Below are 24,364 nucleotides of genomic sequence, written 5' to 3' on the forward strand. Positions count from 1 at the left end.
CACAGCACAGAGGCCCCACACAGAAGAGGAGCCGCCGCACCACAGCACAGAGGCCCCACACAGAAGAGGAGCCGCCGCACCACAGCACAGCAGCCGCCGCTCCCAGCACAGAGACCCCCACGCTGCAGCGCTACGATAAGGTAATGGGGGATACTCACTTTCCTGTGAGACGCCCCCTCGTCATCATCAGGATCACTCCCCCCCCAAAAGGCACATATTCACCGGCCCTATAAGACGACATACGGTGTATAAGAAGACCCCCGACTTTTAAGAAGATTTTATATTTTAACTGGTAAAGTTGGGGGGTCGTCTTATACGCCCAGTCGTCTTATACGCCGGAAAATACGGTACTTATAAAACATTATAATATCAATTAACTCTTTCTCTTTCATTCTCCTTCGTTAAATCTGCAGGACCGCCTGTCCTAACTGCTCCAGGCCTACTGCCTCTCCTTTCTATACAGGACCGCCCCTTTCAGCCCGGGCCTACTGCCTTTTCAACTACTATACACAGTATAGAACATAACATTACTTTCAGTTTGAAATCACTGAGCCATCCCTATATGGCTCCTCAGAGGACTCGCTAACTAACCCCGTACGGGTTCACTTTCTGTCCCCATGCTTCTATCAACATTATCAATCATTTCTTACAATCAACTAGTTGGATACATATAAGTTTTACATGTAAGAATTATCATCACTTTCTCTTTGTCAAGACATTATTGCTAACTGGTTTAAAGCAATACCACTTTTTAAGTACAACACATGAACATCCCCTTTAAGAGGAGACCAAGTCTTTATGAGGTAGCATATCTTCTCAGGCTACCAGTCCGTACTCAGCAAAGGCTCCGGTGCGGTATCTTCGCAAAGAGTCCTTCTTTAAGTAAAACCAGTAGGGAGCACCTTTAAGAAGGTGCAAACTATTTACAAGAAGTTTGTATCATGCATCGTTCATGATCCAGCAGTTATTTCAGTGGTGAATAAACAGGAAACAAAACAAAAAGCAGAAGAAGGGATCCCGGGTAAACAAAGGGATCCCTTTAAGAATAACCCAGGTCGGGTTTAAAGTAGCAAAAAGCAGGGAAACAAACAGTTAACTATGTACAGTTTCAGGTTTCCGAGGTTTAGTTGGACGGCTTCCAGGGCTGCACCTGGCACTTAACCCTTCCTGGCCTGGGAAAAGTGAGGTCCAGGGTTGCACCCAGTGCTGGACAAATGCCGTTAATCCGTCTTGCATGTACGGTTAAATCGGGTGCAGCGATGGAGGTCTGCGCAGCTTGAGTAGGGGCATTTGCTGCAGCAGAGGTAGCGGCTGCTGCAAGATCAGTCACTGGAACGGAGTCAGCAGCTTTGGCACTAGCAGTCACTGGAGTGGTGTCGGTCGTCAGGGCAGGGTCGTCCTTCATACCTGCTTCAGATGCGGTCCCTCCGGTGCCGGTCTGCTCCGTCTCCACTGCGGCCTGTAGCACTGGTTGCAGGGCCTCGCGCTGCGGCGTTGTCATCTCTGCTTGCAGCATCTCGCTTTCCGGCAGGGCCTTGCTTTCCAGCTTCGGAGCGCTGGACCTTCCTTCCTGATCCGGACCAAGCGAGGCTGCCGACAGGCGTCTGGTGAGGCTCCCGATGATGGTCTTCTTCCACCCGGCCTCAGTGCTTAGCTCCATCTGCAGGAGTTGGTGGATCAGCCCGTCCGCTCCGGTCTGCAGGAGGTCAGCGTCAACTGTGGAGGTCTGGCTGCGGTGCCTCTCCGGGTAGCTGGGGGAGTCCTCGGCTCCGACCCCACGCTCCCGCTCCGGGTGGCTCGCCATGGCGTCCTCCATGTCGCTGACTTCTTCTTCCTGATCCTTTTCCCGCTCTCTCCTTCGTGGGCGGTTTCGCTTTCGTTGGCTCCACCCCCCATTGAGGATCAGTAGGCGGATCTCGGCTGCTGACGGACACATCCTCAAGGGGCAGAAATATTTAGACTGGGCGGCCATTGTCTTTCGCGCTCTCCAGTTTGTCTACGCCCACTCCACGCCCTTCTTCTTCTCCTGCGCTTCTCCTCAGCGCTGCAATGGCGGCGGTTTTGGCGGGAACTTCTGGCGGCAAGTGGCAATACACAGTCTTTGCAATAAGTCACAGTCCAAACACAATAAATCACAGTTCCAAGGCACACATGACCTGATTCTTCAGGCTTAAGTAGATCCTGTTCGTGACGCCAAAATGGAGCGCCCCCACTGCCGCAGGGCCGAGGGGTACCCAGTGCCGGGCCTCAGAGTCTCTGTTCGGGGGGTATGTGGTCACGGTGGCTAGGCCCGGTCCGTGGCCCTGCCAGTCAGTGGGAGACGTCCGGTGACAGAGTGGTGAATGATGATGTAGTTGTGAAGTGCCGGTCGCAGTAAATAACGAGGACACCAGGTTGCAGTCTCTTTACCTCTTTACTGAAGATCTCTGGGTCCTCAGTCCGGAATCCGGATAACCAGGCTGCTCAAGTCCGGCCGGTCCAATGGCACCTCCAGAGTTCTTTTTGCAGGTGGAAATCTGTGCCTTCCTACTAGAGCTATGTGTTGCGGTCCTTCCCTGCTGTGCTTACGGAAAGTCCCCACAACTGTTGTGTCTGTTTCTTAAGTTCCCTCACAACTCGATTAGATGATGTTCTGCTAATCTTCCGTCCCTTCCTGATGTTACGGTTAGGACGGCACCCGTATGACGGGTAGGCTCGGAGCTCTTCCGGGACCCTAGAGTCGCCCCTCTCCACAGGTTGCCCCCTATGTCTTCGTAGGTGATTTAGGTGAGACAGCCCGCCTATGACTGACTGTCCTGCCGTTGGTTTGAAGTATTGCTTGAAGCTAGATTTATAAATACTTCCTCGGCGTTCCGGCCGCCGGTTGTGCGCCTCAGTAGGATGTTGCCTCGGTCTCACAGCACGACTCCTACTGGTATTCTCCTTGTTGCTTTGATCTCGTTTCTCACTCGGCACAATCTATCTCGCTTCTAGTCCTTCCTTGGGCACCGCCGCTATGCTGAGCAGGCACGGTCCCGTGACGTTCTCTCAAGTTGCCAGGCCTCTATCAGGATCCCACCCCTGACAGGGGCCCTACCGAATCTTCCCCCACAACACCCTCTGCCACAAGGTGTTGCCTGGTTCCAACCCAGTCAGCTTTCTGATCTAACTTCCTGCCTGACCCCCAGTTTTACCAGTATGTGAGGAGTGGCCTAGTGAATAGAACCCTTAGCTCCCCCTGGAGGCCCGACTGTGAAATGTATTGGTGTCTGTGATACCTGGTCAGATGAACTCCTTCAGTGCCATCAGACGTACCATAGCTCCCCTTAGCGGCGGAGCCACAGTACTGCAACGACCAGGGCTCTGGGGCGCTGCATATACACTGCGTGCAGAATTATTAAGCAAATTGTTTTTTGGATCACATGATACTTTTTATACATGTTGTCCTACACCAAGCTGTTCAGGCTTGAGAGCGAACTACAAATTAAGTAAATCAGGTGATGTGCATCTCTGTAATGAGGAGGGGTGTTGTTTAATGACATCAAAACCTTATACAAGATGTGCTTAATTATTAGGCAACTTCCTTTCCTTTGGCAAAATGGGTCAGAAGAGAGATTTGACGGGCTCTGAAAAGTCCAAAATTGGGAGGTGTCTTGCAGAGGGATGCAGCAGTCTTGAAATTGCCAAGCTTTTGAAGTGTGATCACCGAACAATCAAGCATTTCATGGCAAATAGCCAACAGGGTCGCAAGAAGCGTGTTGGGCAAAAAAGGCGCAAAATGACTGGCCATGAATTGAGGAAAATCAAGCGTGAAGCTGCCAAGATGCCATTTGCCACCAGTTGTGCCATATTTCTGAGCTGCAACGTTACTGGAGTAACAAAAAGCACAAGGTGTGCAATACTCAGGGACATGACCAAGGTAAGGAAGGCTGAAAAACGACCACCTTTGAACAAGAAACATAAGATAAAATGTCAAGACTGGGCCAAGAAATATCTTAAGACTGACTTTTCAAAGGTTTTATGGACTGATGAAATGAGAGTGACTCTTGATGGGCCACAGGCTGGATCAGTAAAGGGCAGAGAGCTCCACTCCGACTCAAACGCCAGCAAGGTAGAGGTGGGGTACTGGTATGGGCTGGGATTATCAAAGATGAACTTGTGGGACCTTTTCGGGTTGAGGATGGAGTGAAGCTCAACTCCCAGACCTACTGCCAGTTTCTGGAAGACAACTTCAAGCAGTGGTACAGGAAGAAGTCGGTATCGTTCAATAAAAACATGATTTTCATGCAGGACAATGCTCCATTAGATGCCTCCAACTACTCCACAGAGTGGCTGGCTAGTAAAGGCCTCAAAGAAGAAAAACATAAGGATATGGCCCCCTTGTTCACCTGATCTGAACCCAGGGCTGCCACTAGGAATTTCAGGGCCCCATACTGTCAAAATTTCGGGGCCCCCTTGAAACTCCACCCAGGCTCCACCCCCCAGTTCTGCCTCCACCCTAGCTCCGCCTCCACCCTTCAAAACTTCCACGGTCCCTCTGCCCTCTCTTGGAAAAACTCCACTTCTGCACCACGTCCTCACCAATCGCACATACACCATATCACATATATAGCCATCAGCTTTTGTTTTGACCAAAAGATTTTTTAAGACTGCCACTGCAGCGCCCCAGAGTCCTGGTCGTTGCAGTACTGTGGCTCCGCCACTATGGGGAGCTATGGTACGTCTGATTGCACTAAAGGAGTTTCTCTGACCAGGTAACACCTCACTACACTTCACACTCCGGCCACCAGGGGGGGTGGTCCTATCTAGTAGGCCACTCCTCACACTCTGGTAAAACTGGGGGTTGGACAGGAAGACAGGGAGAAGTAGCTGGGAAGAGCTAGTGAGAGGACCTGTCAGGGATGGGATCCTGGCAGACTCCTCAGAGCAGAACTAACCAGTGCACAACGGGAATACAGTACAGAGGAATTGGGACCAGAAGGAGTCGTGCTGTTAGACTGAGGCAACATCCTTATGAGGCGCAAACAGTCGGTGGCCGGAACGCCGAGCAAGTAAGAGACTTTAAGTACACTGCAAACCACGGCCGGACAGCCAATTACAGGTTGGCTGTCTCACTTAACACCTAAGCAGACAACGGAGGCAGCTGTGGGAGAGGGGTGACTCTAGGGTCCCGGAAGAACTCCAGGCCTACCCCGTCATACGGGTGCGTCCTACCATATCACCTGGAGGACGGAGAGAACGAACATCAGAGACAGACAGAAACAGTTGTGAGGACTATCCCGGGAGCTCAGCAGGGAAGAACTACAACACCCAGCGCTAGAAGGTAGACACTGATTCCCACCTGTAAAGAGAACTCCTGATGTGCCTTCGGACCGGCCGGTCTCTGACAGCCCTGTTAACAGCGCTCTGGACTGAGGACTCTAAAACCTTCAGTAAAGAGGTGAAGAGACTGCAACCTGGTGTCCTCGTTATTTACCGCGACCTGCACCCCACAACTGCACCACCATCATCACTCATTGCACCGGACGTCCCCCACTGACCGGCAGGGCCACGGACCGGGTCTAGCTACCGTGACAACCCCAGAGCAGAGACTCAGAGGCCCGGCTCCGGGTGCCCCTCGGCCCTGCGGCGGTGTGGGGGCGCTCCAACTTGGCGTCATGAACAGGATCTACTTAAGCCTGAAGAATCAGGTCATGTGTGCCTTGGAACTGTGATTTATTGTGCTTGGACTGTGTATTGCCATTTACCGCCAAAATTCGCCATTGCCGCGCACGGAGGGAGGAGCCTTAGCTTCGTGGGTGGAACCAGCCAAAAGAAGCGCGGAACGGAAAGCGCGGTAAGGTGCCAATCCCGGAAGAGGAACTCCGACCTCAAGCAGGTTAGTGGGAGGAAGGGACAGCCATGTCCGAGTCGGGAGGAGAGGAGGTGGCGGCCGCAGCCGCGGACGCAGGGGCAGCTCCGGTCCCCGCAGCGGGCGAAGCCGCGGCCCTAATACCACCACCGGTTGCCGCAGAACCCGCTGTTCCCCTCAGCCAGTCGGACACTGCCGCTAACACAAAAGCCATAATGCCCTTCTCTATGCCGTACCTGCCCGGAGCGGCCTGGCTCCCACGATACTCTGGGGAGTCGCATACATTCACTGACTTTAAGGAAGGGCTCTGCAGCCTGCTCGAGTTCTATCCCCTGACAGAGCCTCAGAAGGTTCATATGATAACCGGCCAACTCTTTGGGGCGGCTCTGAGAGAATTGAAGTCCTGGCCCGCCGAGGATAAGGGAACTGCGCAACAGATTTTTGCAAAGCTTAAAGCCACCTTCGATACTCGCACTGCTACAGAAATTAAACTGACTTTCTATGGATGCAAACAGAGGCCGCAGGATAGCTTACGGGACTATGCCCTTAATCTCCAGGAGGCGATGCGGGCCATTAAGCAGAATGACCCCGGCAGCATGCAGGATGAGGATAAACTCCTGAAGGAACGGTTCATTGAGGGGCTCCTGTGCAGTCACCAGCGGGGCCAATTGCACTTCCTGGCCATGCAAAATCCAGACTTGACTTTTGCGCAATTCAAAGATAAAGCTATCCAGGCATTGCAGGAGCGACAGCCCAGCCGCGCAATACCATCCAGGCGCCCCGCTCTCACATACCACCAGGAGGTGGCATCGGATACCCCAGTTGCCGCGGGGGCCGACGCCCAGAGCTTCGAGGACGACTCCCCTGCAGGACTCCGTCTTCAGATGCAGGAGCTGACCAAGAGCGTTGCTGCCCTAGCCCGGATGGTGCAGTCCCTACAGGAGGCCCCCAAGGAAAAGATCCAGCTAGCCTCCAGACCAGAAGATGTCCCCTGGATGCGACAGAAGAGGACCCCACCGACCAGAGGCCGGGACAGCGATCGCTTCCATCAGGACGGACGACCCATCTGCTGCCAATGTCACCAGGTGGGCCACCTTGCAAGGTACTGTCCTTTAAACGAGCAACCCCTGGGGCAAGGGGCCAACCCCCAGGAGTAGGACGGTCAGGCCCGCAGCATTGGAGAACCAAGTATATTGGAGGACGACCAGTTCTCCCTGTAGTGATTGATGGAATCCCCTTGAACACTTTGCTGGACACCGGTTCTCAGGTGACGACTATACCTTACGTGCTTTATAAACGGTATTGGGAGGACGCTGATATTACTCGTGGCCCTGACGATGATTTCACCATAATAGCCAGTAATGGTCAGCCGTTGCCACAAGTGGGGTATAAGGAGGTCACCATCAAGGTGGGGCGGGTGGAATTGAAAGCCCAAGGGATTGTGATTGTTGATATTGATCGTCGAGAATGTAATCCCATGATGACTCTTGGTACTAATGTTATAGAAAATTGTCTTGCAGAAGTTATTGTTTTGTTGCAACAGGTGGCAGAAACCGCTGGCCACAGTGAGCAACATGCCCTGCAGAAGTAAATCAGAGCTCTGATGCAGAGACAGCAGGTAGAGCTGACTGGTGGTGAGATTGGTCGTGTCACTGTGAGTGACTCAAACCCCATCGCGATACCCCCCAGGAGTGAAATGTTAATATGGTGTCAGGCAGCCATAGGCCTCAGGGGTAAGGACTACCAGGCCTTGGTAGAACCCGTATATTCAGACAATAGGCCTACTGTTCTGACAGCCCGGGGGGTGGTTGACGTCCGCCAGGGGAGAGTGCCCGTACGTGTCCTCAATTGTGGGGAGGAAGAGGTTCACCTCACCAAGTATACCACGCTCGCCAAACTGTTCACTGTCAATAATAGTGTGATACAGACACCTGAACCCTTGGTCCCGTCAAACGTGGCGGAGAACAAAGGTTCTGCAGAGCACTCGAAAGACTGGTGTTGGGAATTGCATGTGGGCACTGACTCTACCCCATCCTATCAAAAACAGGGGGCTTACAGGGTGGTACACGAGTACGAGCAGGTATTCAGCAAACACCCCTTAGATTTTGGGCAGGTGAAAGGGATCCAACATCACATCCCCACGGGAGATCACCGACCCATAAAAGAGAGATATCGCCCTGTACCCCCAACTCATTACCAGTGTGCCAAGGACATGTTGCGGGAAATGAAGGAGGCTGGGGTGGTGAGAGACAGCTGTAGCCCCTGGGCAGCTCCGTTAGTCCTTGTTAAAAAGAAAGATGGTACAATGAGGATGTGTGTTGATTACAGGCAGTTGAATCGCATTACACATAAGGACGCATACCCACTTGCCCAGGATAGAGGAGTCTCTGGCTGCCTTAAAATCTGCTAACTACTTCTCTACCTTAGATCCCACCAGTGGGTACTGGCAGGTTCCTGTAGCGGAGGCGGACAAAGAGAAGACGGCCTTCACGACACCAATGGGTCTCTGCGAGTTCAACTACATGCCCTTCGGATTGTGCAATGCTCCCGGGACGTTCCAGAGGATGATGGAGTGCTGCCTGGGACACATGAACTTTGAAACTGTGCTGCTGTATTTGGATGACGTCATTGTCTTCTCTAAGACCTACGAAGACCATCTGAAGCACCTGGCCGAGGTGTTTGAAGCCTTGTCCAACTTCGGCTTAAAGGTGAAACCGTCCAAGTGTCACCTGCTGAAACCTAAAGTGCAGTACCTGGGCCATGTGGTGAGCGCTGAAGGAGTGGCCCCAGACCCCGACAAGGTCACCGTGATCAAGGACTGGCCAAAGCCCAGTGACCTCCACGAAGTCCGGCAGTTCCTCGGGCTGGTAGGCTATTACCGGAGGTTCATTAAGGACTTCACCAAGAAGGCCACACCCTTGCAAAACCTGTTGGTGGGCCAACCAAAGAAGACCAAGGGGAGGAACACCCCCTTTGACTGAAACGAGGAGCTGGAGGAATCCTTCACCTGTTTGAAGTCAGCACTGACGGGAGAAGAGGTACTGGCTTACCCCGAATACGACCAACCGTTTGTGCTGTACACAGATGCCAGCAATGTGGGATTAGGAGCTGTGCTGTCTCAGGTCCAGAAAGGCAAAGAAAGAGTGATCGCTTACGCCAGCAGGAAACTCCGTCCCACGGATAGGAACCCTGACAACTACAGTTCCTTCAAGCTGGAATTCCTTGCCATTGTCTGGGCAGTGACAGAGAGGTTCAAACACTACCTGGCCTCCGCGAAATTCACCGTCTTCACGGACAACAATCCGCTAACGCATCTGGATACTGCCAAACTCGGGGCCTTGGAACAGCGGTGGATGGCCCGGCTGTCCAACTACGATTTCACCATCAAGTACCGGGCGGGACACCAGAATGCCAATGCCGATGCCTTGTCCCGAATGCCCAATTTGCCAGAAGCGGGAGAAGACCCGGAGGCACTTGAAGAGGTGGAGCTGCCAGCATTCCATCGCCCCAAAGCCACTCAGAACTCTCATCAGGTGAAGAACAGGCACAAGAACCAACCGGATGCCACGCTGAATCCCCTGCCCCATCACGGATGGGCAGAAACTCAGGATGGTGACCCCGCGGTCCGTCGGGTGAAAGAGCTCTTGACGCAGGTAGGGTTGCACCCTGGCCCAGATGATCCACAAGAAACCCAACAGCTGTGGAAGGGGAGAAGCAAACTGTTTATCCATGATGGCAAGCTGTGCAGGAGGAGCATCGACCCACGTACTCATGAATTGGTGTGGCAGATAGTGGTGCCAAGGCGAGATGCGCCCATGGTTCTGGGAGCCTACCATGATGGAGCCGGACACTTCGGATGGAGGAAGCTAGAAAAGCTACTCCAAGGGAGGTTCTATTGGATTGGCATGAAGAGAACCATTGAGAAGTGGTGTCGGGAGTGTGGTCCATGTAGTCTGCGCAGGAAGGACCGTGACAGTCAACGGGCTCCCCTGCGGCCTATCATCACCAAACGGCCGCTCGAACTGGTCGCGCTGGATCATGTGAAGCTGACACCTAGCCGGTCGGGCTATATCTACGCCCTTACCATCGTGGACCACTACTCCAGGTTTTTGGTGGTTGTACCTGTCAAGGATCTAACGGCCAGGACTGCCGCCAGGGCCTTCCAGCAGCACTTTTGTAGGCCCCATGGCTACCCAGAAAAGGTACTGACCGATCAGGGACCTGCATTCGAAGCGGAAGTGTTCCAAGAATTCTGCCAACTGTACGGGTGTAAGAAGATCAGAACCACGCCGTACCATCCTCAAACCAACGGGATGTGCGAGAAGATGAACCAAGTGGTAATCGATTTATTGAAGACCTTGCCCGTGGAGGAACGGAACCTGTGGCCGATAAAGTTGCCTGACTTGGTGGATATGTACAATCACATCCCAGTAAGTTCCACCAACTGTACTCCAGCGTACCTGATGCGAGGAAGATCTAGTCGGTTACCCGTTGATCTGGACATGGGGGTCCTAGTACCCGAAGATACCTCGCCGGATGCAGATTGGGATGCAGAAAGGCAGTGAAGGTACCGTGAAGTACAGGAGTGTGTAGAAAGAAGTCTCGCCCAGGCTAGGCAGAAACAACAAAGGGACTACAACCAACACGCTCCTGCGATTCCCCTGTCACCTGGCGAGTAAGTACTTAAACGAAAGAGGAGATTACACAAGCTCGATGACCAATGGGAAGCGGAACCGTATACCATCCTGCCATCCGATTTCGACAACACGAAGGTCTGTCTCATTAGCAAGGACAGAGGGGAGACCTCGACAGCGGTATCCAGGGATCACCTTAAGGTCTGCCCCGATAAGTTGAAAGAGAGGGACACGGCCCCAGAAATCTCCCCGCCGGTAGAAAAGGAGAAGATGATCCATACCGTCCTTGGTGACTTTCCCCAGTCCTGGACTCAGAAAAATCAAGCCATCGTGGTGCCTGTTCTAATGTTTCAACAGCCGGACCCACCAGCAGCAATGGTGGTACCAGATCATCCGGCCCCGCTACCTCAACGAGCCTTACCTGATGATGCCATGCCAACCGTTGAACCGGCAAATCCTCCCTCTGCTATCGGTGAATCTGCTGTACCCACTGTTGATAGCAGCAGCTCTGAGAGCCCCAACCTGCCAGTGCTACCCAGACTCACTAGAAGTGTAGCTAGAAGACAGTGCACTACACCAGCGGTAGCAAGCATAGCGGGCCCTGTTAGGCCAATAGCAACCCCTGCGCTGCGAAGGTCCACACGCAGCACTCAAAATCAAACTCCCCTCCGCTACAAAACTTGGAGGTATTAATAAGGGCTGCTCTTTAGTTGAGAATGTTTTTGTGTATATCTTTTGTTACAGGTTTTAAATGGACAATAGAGTAATGGACGGTGAATTGCTCAAAAACTTTCATAAGGGGGACCCCTTTGTTTACCCGGGGTCCCCGCTGTTTCAACCACTGAACTGAGAGTCATAAACTGTGCATGACCTAACTTTCGCAATGTTCAAGAATCCTCACCTCCCGTAAAGGGAAGCACTGTTATGTTTAATTGTTATGCTATTTCACAAACTTGTGTGTTTTCTGTTAACATGTATTGTTGTTCTTGTTTTCCCAGTCCCGGAGTACTGGATTTAACCGGGGGGGAGTGCAGCGCCCCAGAGTCCTGGTCGTTGCAGTACTGTGGCTCCGCCACTATGGGGAGCTATGGTACGTCTGATTGCACTAAAGGAGTTTCTCTGACCAGGTAACACCTCACTACACTTCACACTCCGGCCACCAGGGGGGGTGGTCCTATCTAGTAGGCCACTCCTCACACTCTGGTAAAACTGGGGGTTGGACAGGAAGACAGGGAGAAGTAGCTGGGAAGAGCTAGTGAGAGGACCTGTCAGGGATGGGATCCTGGCAGACTCCTCAGAGCAGAACTAACCAGTGCACAACGGGAATACAGTACAGAGGAATTGGGACCAGAAGGAGTCGTGCTGTTAGACTGAGGCAACATCCTTCTGAGGCGCAAAGAGTCGGTGGCCGGAACGCCGAGTAAGTAAGAGACTTTAAGTACACTGCAAACCACGGCCGGACAGCCAATTACAGGTTGGCTGTCTCACTTAACACCTAAGCAGACAACGGAGGCAGCTGTGGGAGAGGGGCGACTCTAGGGTCCTGGAAGAACTCCAGGCCTACCCCGTCATACGGGTGCGTCCTACCATATCACCTGGAGGACGGAGAGAACGAACATCAGAGACAGACAGAAACAGTTGTGAGGACTATCCCGGGAGCTCAGCAGGGAAGAACTACAACACCCAGCGCTAGAAGGTAGACACTGATTCCCACCTGTAAAGAGAACTCCTGATGTGCCTTCGGACCGGCCGGTCTCTGACAGCCCTGTTAACAGCGCTCTGGACTGAGGACTCTAAAACCTTCAGTAAAGAGGTGAAGAGACTGCAACCTGGTGTCCTCGTTATTTACCGCGACCTGCACCCCACAACTGCACCACCATCATCACTCATTGCACCGGACGTCCCCCACTGACCGGCAGGGCCACGGACCGGGTCTAGCTACCGTGACAACCCCAGAGCAGAGACTCAGAGGCCCGGCTCCGGGTGCCCCTCGGCCCTGCGGCGGTGTGGGGGCGCTCCACCACCACGACAAGGTAGACTCTTGATCTAACTAGAGAAATCTGACTAGAGGAACCGCTGGTGAATATCGGTCTGCACCTGGAGTGCAGTGCATGGACCGGCTGCCCAGTCCATGCACTGCTGTGTGAGCGCAGACCGATTTCCCCCTTTCAAAATTACACTGCCATAATAATAAAGATGCTTCCCAGTCATATATACTCACTTGCATCAACAATTGCAGCAATAAAACTGAAATGGTGGACAAACAAATACATGGACTTGTTATTTACTCACACAGCCGATGTTGCCACCGCACCCACTACCCAGTCAAGAAGAATCTAATGGTCGCCTCAGCCTGCCCACCAAATAAATGGAAACAGTGTATATTATCTAATATATAAAGCTGAATGTGTGTGTGTGCATGTATGTGTATGTATGTGTATGTATGTGTGTGTATGTGTGTGTATGTGTGTGTGTGTGTGTCCGGGATTGGCATCTGCACGGTCGCAGCTACAGCCACAAAATTTTGCACAGTCACACATCTGGACCCCAATAGTGTCATAGGCTATGTTGTGAGGCGAAATTTTAACCCCGCGCGTTCCAATTCACCAAACAATTTTGTCCCTATCTACATAATGGGGAAAAAGTGAAAGGAAAAGTGTTGGAGGCAAATTGACAGCTGCCAGATGTGAACAAGGGGGACTTAAAGAATGAGAGCGATGGCGCCAAAGAGTATATACCGTACAGTTGCTAAGGTGGGGCCCCGACATGGGATACTCACCACACACGGGGATATGAACACACACACAAAATCAGCCACACACTACCACATGCTTGAACACATATACCACCCTCAGCACTCATTTCACCACACATACACCAACCTCGCCACATAAAAGTTGAAAAACATAAGTCGCCGCTCAAAACTCGCTACGCGCAAAACTCACCACATGCAAAACTCACCTCATGGAAAACTCGCCACACGCAAAACTTGCACACACGGAAAACTTGCCACATGCACAAAAGTTGCAACACATGCAAAAGTTGCCTCACACAAAACTTGCACATACTCCAAACGCACTACACATAAAACTCGCCACGTGCAAAACTCACCATGCGCAAAACTTGCTGCACACAACTTTCTACACTAACCTGTCACATGCAATTCGACACACAAAAAGTTGCTACATGCATGTCGCCACACAAAACTCACCTAACAAAAGTCGCTACATGCATGTAGCCACATGCAACTCAACACACACAACTTGACACATGAAACTCGCCCTAAAACACAGACAAGTCTGGTATTACCCTTCAAAATAAAAATCTGATTAATAAGCAGACAAACTACAAGAGCAACAAATGTACCATATAGGAAATACGGCAGCTGTCAGTCACATGACCTGTCTATTATGTGTATGTGTGAGCTAATATATACTGCCAGGGGGAGGGCTTCCTGTTGGCTGGGGATTTATCAGGCTGCCAATTTAGCTTACAAATACTGAGGTAAAAATACTGACCAAATAACGTGTGAAAGCGGTCTAATACAGAAGGAGAAGGCATACAAATATATACTATATACAGGGGAGATGACATACAGGTACATACTATATACAGGGGAGATGACACAGGTATATACAGGGGAGATGACACACAGATATATACTATATACAGGAGGAGATGACACACGTATATACTATATACAGGGCAGATGACACACACATATATACTATATACAGGGGAGATGACACAGGTATATACTATATACAGGGGAGATGACATACAGGTATATACTATATACAGGAGGAGATGACACACTGGTATATACTATATACAGGAGATGACACACAGATATACTATATACAGGAGCAGACACACAGATATACTATATACAGGAGCAGATGACTTACAGGTATATACTATACACAGGAGGAGATGACACACAGGTATATACTATATACAGGAGGAGATGACTTACAGGTATATACTATATACAGGAGGAGATGACATACAGGTATATACTATATAAAAGAGGAGATGACACATAGGTGTATAGAGGAGGAAATGGCATACAGCAGGTATATACTATATACAGGAGATGACATACAGGTATATACTATATATAGGAGGAGATGACATACAGCAGGTATATACTATTTACAGGGGAGATGACATACACGTATATACTATATACAGGAGATGACATACAGGTGTATACTATATATAAGGGAGATGACAAACATGTATATACTAAGTGGAAAATGAGAGGTATGAGGTGAAAATGAGGGGTGTGAGGTGAAAATGAAAAGGTGTGAGTGCAAAATGAGAGGAGTGAGGGAAAATAGTGGAGTGATCAGAAAATGACAGATGTGAGGTCAAAATGACAAGTGTTAGGGGGGAATGAGAGGAGTGAGGGGGAAAATAAGAGGAGTGAGGGGGAAAATGAGAGATGTGAGGGGGGAAATGTGAGGCGTGATGGGAAAATAAGAGAAGTGAGGTGCTATAATTAACCACAGATGTTTACTATGCCCAGGCAAAGCCGGGCTATTCAGCTAGTTGCATATATAATCACCAATTATGCAAAACTAAAAAAAATCTTTATTGGTATTCATTAAAAATCTATAAATTCTAGAACATAAATACACCTCAAAACTTAACTCAAAGTGATCATATAAAAAATAAAAAGTAGTCAACAGTAAAGGAGTGATCACCCCATTTATTTACTACCCTGGTTAATACAATTAATCCCCACAGTTTTAAGCGTGCCCTAAAAACGCATTTGTTCAGACTGGCCTACCGCCTCAATGCATTATTATTATTTATTTATATAGCACCATTGATTCCATGGTGCTGTACATGACAAGGGGTTACATGCAAATTACAGATATCACTTACAGTAAACTAACAATGACAGACTGATACAGAGGGGCGAGGACCTTTACCTAACTATTCCTTGGTGGCCCATTCACAAATCTTAAACCATAATCAGGTTCCTCTCATCATGTTCTCATACACCTCATGCAGTTAATAGCCTCTGTGTCTGTACTGCTACACACTTAGGCTGTTAACTAGTTCATGCAGCTTTACATGAACACCCGAGCCTTACACTATGGCTGGTCCAAACAACGAAAGCAATTGTTACCATCCACCTCTCGTGTCTCCCCTTTTCCTCATAGTCTGTAAACTTGCGAGCAGGGCCCTCATTCCTCCTGGTATCTGTTTTGAACTGTGATTTCTGTTATGCTGTAATGTCTATTGTCTGTACAAATCCCCCTATAAATTTGTAAAGCGCTGCGGAATATGTTGGCGCTATATAAATAAAATAATTATTATTTCTTATTATTATTATTATTATTTTACTCACTTTTATAGCACCATTAATTCCACAACTCTTTACACTTGTCAACTATTCTTGTTTGCTACCCGTTCGCAAAGGTTGGCACCCTCTTGAAACGCAATCTTCGACTAGCCTTGGTTGACCTCGCTCTCCCCTCAGCCTCCCCGCAGCAGATTCCACCTGCAGAACGCAGACTCACCCTAGCAATCTCCACCTGCTGGATGCATACTCCCCTTAGCACCCATCCCCTACTAGCCTCCCCTCACCCTGTTGGATGCGGCCCCAACAGGGCCCAGGGGGAGACTAGTGGGGGCTGCAGGGTCCAGGGGGGAGGCTAGTGGGGACTGCAGGGTCCAGGGGAGGCTAGTGGGGACTGGGGCTGCAGGGCCCAGGGGGGAGGCTAGTGGGGGCTGCAGGGACCATGAGGAGCCTAGTGGGGACTGGGGGCTGCAGGGCCCAGGGGGGAGGCTAGTGGGGGCTACAGGGTCCAGGGGAGGCTAGTGGGGACTGGGAGCTGCAGGGCCCAGGGGGGAGGCTAGTGGGGACTGCAGGGTCCAGGGGGGCTAGTGGGGACTGGGGGGCTGCAGGGCCCAGGGGGAGGCTAGTGAGGACTGGGGGATACAGGGCCCAGGGGGAGGCTAGTGGGGGCTGCAGGGCCCAGGGGGGAGACTAATGGGGGCTTCAGGGCCCAGGGGGAGGCTAGTGGGGGCTGCAGGGCCCAAGGGGGAGACTAGTGGGGACTGGGGGCTGCAGGGCCCAGGGGGAGGCTAGTGAGGACTCGGGGCTGCAGGTCCCAGGGGGAGGCTAGTGAGGACTCGAGGCTGCAGGTCACAGGGGGAGGCTAGTGGGGGCTGCAGGGTCCAGGGGGGAGGCTAGTGGGGGCTGGCAGTTCCCACTATCCTTCCCCTGAACCCTGTTGGACGCAGCCCCCAGTCACCACTCGCCTTCCCTCATCAGCCACACGCTGCCAGGCGCAGCCACCTGAAGCCTCTTCTGCTCACCAGACTCAGAGACAGGATGCAGTCTCCTCACGTTACTCTGCCTGACTGCCCGCCGCGTCCTCCTCAGCCTACTTTGTCCGCCCACCGACACCTGGCACATCGCACGCTGCTCTGCTTGGAATGAGGAAGTGCAATCACGAGCAGTGTGACTCAGGACAATGATGCACCCCGGCCGGCCGCAACTTAAAGGTACAGCGCCCATTTTCATCTGTCCGATGCGTTAACAACACTGTAGGTTTATCTTTAAATCACCACAGTGTTGTTATGCATCGGGAGTTTGGCAGAATAGAACAAAATGTCCAGGGGCCCGATGAACAGAAACAAAGAGAGGGGCCCGAGTGGAGTGAGCTGCCAGCGTGTTTGTGTTTGGGCCCCCCTTTTTGCCTCTGACCTCTGGGCCCCATACTGTAGTAATGGCTGTAATGCCCTGATGGCGGCCCTGTCTGAACCCCATAGAGAACCTGTGGTCCCTCATAAAATGTGGGATCTACAGGGAGGGAAAACAGTCCACCTCTCGGAACAGTGTCTGTGAGGCTGTGGTGGCTGCTGCACACAATGTTGATCATAAACAGATCAAGCCACTGACAGAATCTATGGATGGAAGGCTGTTAGTGTCATCATAAAGAAAGGTGGCTATATTGGTCACTAATTTTGGGGGTTTTGTTTTTGCATGTTAGAAATGTTTATTTCTAAATTTTGTGCAGTTATATTGGTTTACCTGGAGAAAATAAACAAGTGAGATTGGAATATATTTGTTTTTTATTAAGTTGCCTAATAATTCTGCACAGTAATAGTTACCTGCACATACAGATATCCTCCTAAGATAGCAAAATTTAAAAATAACCCACTCCAACTTCCAAAAATATTAAGCTTTGATATTTACGAGTCTTTTGGGTTGAATGAGAACATAGTTGTTGATCAATAATAAAAATAATCCTCTAAAATACAACTTGACTAATAATTCTGCAAGCAGTGTATACTCGAGTATAAGCTGAGATTTTCAGCCCATTATTTTAGGCTGAAAGTGCCCCTCTCGGCTTATACTCGAGTCATTGTCCTAGTGGGTTGGCGGGGGAGGGGGAGCGGCAGCTGTCACATCATACTCACCTGCTCCCGGCACGTCTCTGTATGTCTTTGCTTCTCCAGGCGCCGGCAGCTTCTTCCTATGTTCAGCGGTCACGTGGTGCCGCTCATTAAAGTAATGAATATGGCTGCGATGTATAAGGGTGGAGGACATGTTCATTACTTTAATGAGTGGTACGATGTGACCGCTGAACATAGGAAGAAGATGCCGACACCTGGAGAACATCTGTCAGTGAGAAGCTGCCAGCGACCGCACCGGGAGCAGGTGAGTATAACGGGGGAGGGTGAGCATTCCGATATTCACCTGTCCCCGTTCCACCGCCGGGATGAGTCTTCCGCGTCCACTGGCTGTGACGTTCAGGTCAGAGGGCGCGATGACGTGGTTAGTGTGTGCGCCACCCTCTGCCTGAACAGTCACTGTAGAGAGCCGAAAGACGGAGTGGCATGCGGCGGTGGAACGAGGACAGGTGAATATCACAAGTGAGGGTGTCCCCGCCTGCTCAGGACAAGAGGTTAGTATGTCAGTTATTTTTTTATCGCAGCAGCAGCATATGATGCAATTGTTTCTATAGAGCATCTTATGGGGCCATAATCAACCTTTATGCAGCATTATATGAGGTAAATGTTTCTATGGAGCATCTTATGGGGCATTAATCAACCTTTATGCAGCATTATATGGGGCAAATGTTTCTATGGAGCATCTTATGGGGCCATAATCAACTTTTGTGCAGCATTATATGGGGCAAATGTTTCTATGGAGCATCTTATGGGGCCATAATCAACCTTTGTGCAGCATTATATAGGGCATATTTTTGCATGAAGCATCTTATGGGGCTCATCATAAACTTTATGGAGCATTATATGGGGTATATTTTATTATGGAGCATCTTATGGGGCCCATCATGAACTTTATGGAGCATTATATGGGGCTTCTGATTCAATATGGATATTCAAAAACACAACCTACTGATGTCTCAATTAATTTTACTTTTATTGGTGTCTATTTTTATTTTTGAAATTTACCAGTAGCTGCTGCATTTTTCACCCTAGGCTTATACTCGAGTCATTACGTTTTCCCAGTTTTTTGTGGTAAAATTAGGGGTCTCGGCTTATACTCGGGTCGGCTTATGCTTGAGTATTTACGGTACATCACAAAATAGGTTTGATGCTTCCTGTAGTAAATCAAGACCCAGCATTTTTACAAATTTACTGTTTGGGAGATGAACAGATACAAGCTGATAGACGTTGTGAAGTTATACCTGAGACACAAAAAGACATTGTTTTGAATTTGCAATGATTTTTCCATCAACACAATCAGTTAGTAAACCTTTATAAAACAGACTTAGAAAAAGAATGCCAAGTGCGGAATATCAGGGTGTAATAAGAGCAGACAAGACTCCGGTTGGTGAGCGCAGAAGGAGATTTAGTTCTCCCAGTGTCAACGAAGTAGCTATTGTCATGGTTGGACAGGACTTTCTAAGCCAAGATATACCGTATTTTTCAGATTATAAAATGGTGCTTCTTATAATCCATGCATCTTATTGCTTACCGGGGGTGTAGGCTGCGGTGAAGCGGGATCCCAGGGTCGCTGCTGGAGGAGACAGAAGTGGCGCAGGTCGGGATGGGGGGTTTCCAATGTTTGGCACACCACTGTGGGTGCCTCCGATGCTGCTGCGGGGGTCTCTAGTGCTGCTGCCGGGACTCTTCCAACATTTTGTGAAAGGCCAGAGCCCCCGTAGTTCCATGGTTTCCTATGCGGTGGACTCTGGGAAAATGGCTGCCAGGGGGTGGCGCATGCGCAGATTGAGATCTCGGCACCAAGATCTAGGAGATGAGATTTCAGCGCCGAGATCTCATCTCCTGAGATCTTGGTGCCGAGATCTCCATCTGCGCATGCGCCGTCCCCGGCAGCCATTTTCTCGGAGTCCACTGCATAGGAAACCATGGAACTGCGGGGCCTCTGACCTCTTACAAAATGTCAACAGAGCCCCAGCAGGTCCCCGCAGAAGCACCGGAGACCCCCGCAGCAGAACCGCAGACCGTCGCAACAGCACCGGAGACCCCAGCAGCGGCGTGCTGCACATCGGAACACCCCTCATCCCAGCCTGCAGCTACCCTATGACCGTGCTCCACTGTGGCCGGTAAGGTACCGTATATACTCGGGTATAAGCCAAGATTTTCAGCACATTGTTTGTCCTGAAAACACCCCCCTCGGCTTATACACAAGTCTTTGTCCAAAAAGCTGGCGAGGGAGCGGCAGAGCAACGGCAGGAGCCGGCAGTTGTGACATCATACACACCCTCCTCGGGCCCTTGCTGAACGGCGCTGCATCTCGGTTATCCCGACGCCGGCAGCTCCCCTGTGCTGAGCGGTCATGTGGTACCGCTCATTAAGGTAATGGATATGCACGCGTCTCCACTCTCATAGGCATCAAGCGCATATTCATTACCTTAATGAGCGGTGGCCCGTGACCACTGAGCACAGGAAGAGCTGCTGCATCGGGACAACAGAGAGGGGAGAACGGGGGATCCGAGCGGAGCCATGCATACAAGATGGGATGTGGGACCGGGGGAACCATGCATACAACAGAGGGAGCCACGCAGAGCAGGACAGGGTGAGCCACACAGAGCAGGACAGGACAGCGGGAGCCACACAGAACAGGACAGGATGGGGGGAGCCACACAGAACAGGACAGGATGGGGGGAGCCACACAGGACAGAATGGGGGGAGCCACACAGAACAGGACAAGACGGGGGAGCCACACAGAGCAGGACAGGACAGGGGGAGCCACACAGGACAGGACAGGGGGAGCCACACAGAGCAGGACAGGACGGGGGGAGCCACACAGAGCAGGACAGGATGGGGGGAGCCACACAGGACAGGACGGGGGGGTGCCACACAGGACAGGACGAGGGGAAGCCACACAGGACAGGACAGGGGGAGCCACACAGGACAGGACAAGACATGGGGAGCCACACAGAGCAGGACAGGATGGGCGAGCCACACAGTGCAGGACAGGACGGGGGATGCCACACAGCAGGACAGGATGGGGGGAGCCTCACAGAGCAGGACAGGATGGGGGGAGCCACACAGAGCAGGACAGGATGGGGGGAGCCACACAGAGCAGGACATGGATGAGGGGGCAATGCATACCCGGCTTATAATTGAGTCAATAAGCTTACCCAGTTTTCCTTGGCAAAATTAGGTGTCTCAGCTTATACTTGGGTAGACTTATACTTGAATATATACGGTATACCTGCATTGGGCAGCACGGTGGCTCAGTGGATAGCACTGCAGCCTTGCAGCGCTGGGGTCCTGGGTTCAAATCCCACCACGGACAACATCTGCAAGAAGTTTGTATGTTTTCCCCGTGTTTGTGTGGTTTTCCTCTGGTTACTCCGGTCCCCCCCCCCCCACATTCCAAAGACATACTGATAGGGATTCTAGACTGTGAGCCCCCATCAGGGACAGCGATGATAATGTGTGCAAACTGTAAAGCGCTACGGAATTGGAGCGCCCCCAGACGCAGGGCCGCGGGGTACTCGGTACCGGGCCTCTCTCTGTCTCGGTTCTGGGGTTGTCACGGTGGCTAGACCCGGTCCGTGACCCTGCTAAGGGGCGTCCAGTGAAAATGTTTGATAATGTTGCTAGAGAATGAGGACAGGAAGTGAAGCTGTAGGGGTTAGTGGGCGAGTCCTCCTAGGAGCCATAGAGAGATGGCTCAGTGATCCTGTACTATGAAAAGAGGCAGTAGGCCTGGGCAGATAGACAGGCAGTCCTGCATAAGACAAATCAGAGAGTAAAAAAAAAAATGTTGCACTAAGCAGAAAAAAAAAATGAATTAAAGTTAATTTATATTTTAGGAGTTTTATACTGAGCCTTTAGTGGATCCTGCTTATACTTCCTTAGAGGCAAAGTTAAATTATTGTTCAGAATTTGCACTTAGTAGAATACCCGGCTGGGTAATAAAAGTTATTTATAGTATGTTATTTAAAATATTTAACCATGTTTTGTTTGTAACGTTTAAGAGTCCTCACCTCCCATAAATGGAAGCTCTGTTCAAATTTACTTGTTCAATGCATTTCAAAATTTGTATGTCTTTTTGCTGACATGTATTGTTGTTTTCTTCCCAGTCCGGGAGTACTGGATTTAACTGGGGGGGGGGGGGGGGGGGAGTGCAGCGCCCCAGAGTCCTGGTCGTTGCAGTACTGATGCTCCGCCGCCAAGGGGAGTGATGGTACGTCTGATGGCACTGAAGGAGTTCACCTGACCAGGTATAGAACACCACCACAGACACCAATACACTTCACAGTCTGGCCTCCAGGGGGAGCAAAGGGCACTATGTATTGGGCCACTCCTCACAATCTGGTAAAACTGGGGGTTGGATAGGAAGTTAGACAGAAGCTGACTGGGTTGGAACCAGGCAACATCCTGTAGCAGAGGGTGTTGCAGGGGAAGATTCAGGGGGGTCCCTGTCAGGTGTGGGATCCTGACAGAGGCCTAGCGAACAGAACAGAACGTTACGGGACCGCGCCTGCACTTCATTGCGGCGGTACCCAAAGAAAGGAAAAGAAGCAAGGTTTATTGTGAAGAGTGAGAAACGAGATCAAAGCAAAAAGGAGATAACACCAGTAGGAGTCGTGCTGTAAGATCGAGGCAACATCCTACTGAGGCGCGTAGTCTGTGGCCGGAACTCCGAGGAAGTTTTGGGCTCCAAGCATTACTTCGAACCAACGGCAGGACAGTTAATTATAGGTTGGCTGTCTCACCTAAATCACCTAAGCAGACATAGGGGGCAACTGTGGGAGAGGGGCGTCACTAGGGTCCCAGAAGAACTCCAGGCCTACCCGTCATACCTGTGCGTCCTAGCCATATCATCTGGGGGACGGAGAAGAACATCAGAACAGATACGAGTTGTGGGAAATAACATCAGAACCAGACACAACAGTTGTGAGGACTATCCCGTGGTGCTCAGCAGGGAAGTACTACAACACACAGGCGCTAGAAGGAAGGCACAGATTTCCACCTGCGAAGGGAACTCTGGAGGTGCCATCGGACCGGCCGGTCTCAGACAGCCCTGTTAACCGATGATAATGTGTGCAAACTGTAAAGCGCTACGGAAATGGAGCGCCCCCAGACTCAGGGCCGCGGGGTACTCGGTACCGGGCCTCTCTCTGTCTCGATTCTGGGGTTGTCACGGTGGCTAGACCTGGTCTGTGACCCTGCTAAGGGGCGTCCAGTGAAAATGTTTGATAATGTTGCTAGAGAATGAGGACAGGAAGTGAACCCGTAGGGGTTAGTGGGTGAGTCCTCCTAGGAGCCATAGAGAGATGGCTCAGTGATCCTGTACTACGAAAAGAGGCAGTAGGCCTGTGCAGATAGACAGGCGGTCCTGCATAAGACAAATCAGAGAGTAAAAGGTGGTGGTGGTGAGTGGTGCAAGTCGCGATGAATAACGAGGACACAGGGTTGCAGTCTCTTTACCTCTTTACTGAAGGCTTCAAGATCCTCAATCCAGAGTACGGTTAACAGGGCTGTCTGAGACCGGCCGGTCCGATGGCACCTCCAGAGTTCCCTTCGCAGGTGGAAATCTGTGCCTTCCTTCTAGCACCTGTGTGTTGTAGTACTTCCCTGCTGAGCACCACGGGATAGTCCTCACAACTGTTGTGTCTGGTTCTGATGTTATTTCCCACAACTCGTATCAGTTCTGATGTTCTTCTCCGTCCCCCAGATGATATGGCTAGGACGCACCCGTATGATGGGTAGGCCTGGAGTTCTTCCGGGACCCTAGTGACGCCCCTCTCCCACAGTTGCCCCCTATGTCTGCTTAGGTGATTTAGGTGAGACAGCCAACCTATAATTAACTGTCCTGCCGTTGGTTCGAAGTAATGCTTGGAGCCCAATACTTCCTCGGCGTTCCGGCCACCGGCTACGCGCCTCAGTAGGATGTTGCCTCGGTCTTACAGCACGACTCCTACTGGTGTTATCTCCTTTTTGCTTTGATCTCGTTTCTCACTCTTCACAATAAACCTCGCTTCTTTTCCTTTCTTTGGGTACCGCCGCAATGAAGTGCAGGCGCGGTCCCGTAACGTTCTGTTCGCTAGGCCTCTGTCAGGATCCCACCCCTGACAGGGACCCCCCTGAATCTTCCCCTGCAACACCCTCTGCCACAGGATGTTGCCTGGTTCCAACCCAGTCAGCTTCTGTCTAACTTCCTATCCAACCCCCAGTTTTACCAGATTGTGAGGAGTGGCCTAATACATAGTGCCCTTTGCTCCCCCTGGAGGCCAGACTGAAGTGTATTGGTGTCTGTGATACCTGGTCAGGTGAACTCCTTCAGTGCCATCAGACGTACCATCACTCCCCTTAGCGGCGGAGCATCACTACTGCAACGACCAGGACTCTGGGGCGCTGCAGAATATGTTAGCTCTATATAAAAAGATTATTATTATTATTTATTATTACAGTATTATTATATGAC

At 51.0% G+C, this 24,364-nt stretch overlaps 1 protein-coding gene across 1 annotated transcript in view; it reads right to left on the minus strand.

Moving 5' to 3' along the window:
- The window catches only part of LOC143767732 (uncharacterized), a 99,379-nt gene extending 82,414 nt beyond the window's left edge, over positions 1-16,965 (minus strand). Inside the window, exon 1 of the mRNA XM_077256227.1 lies at positions 16,801-16,965. The gene's annotated coding sequence lies outside the window, so the exon portion shown is untranslated. The remainder of the gene's footprint in view (positions 1-16,800) is intronic.
- Positions 16,966-24,364: the final 7,399 nt, after the last annotated feature.

The sequence above is a fragment of the Ranitomeya variabilis genome, chromosome 4 (genome assembly GCF_051348905.1).
Source record: "Ranitomeya variabilis isolate aRanVar5 chromosome 4, aRanVar5.hap1, whole genome shotgun sequence".
In the NCBI taxonomy this organism is placed as follows: Eukaryota; Metazoa; Chordata; class Amphibia; order Anura; family Dendrobatidae; genus Ranitomeya; species Ranitomeya variabilis.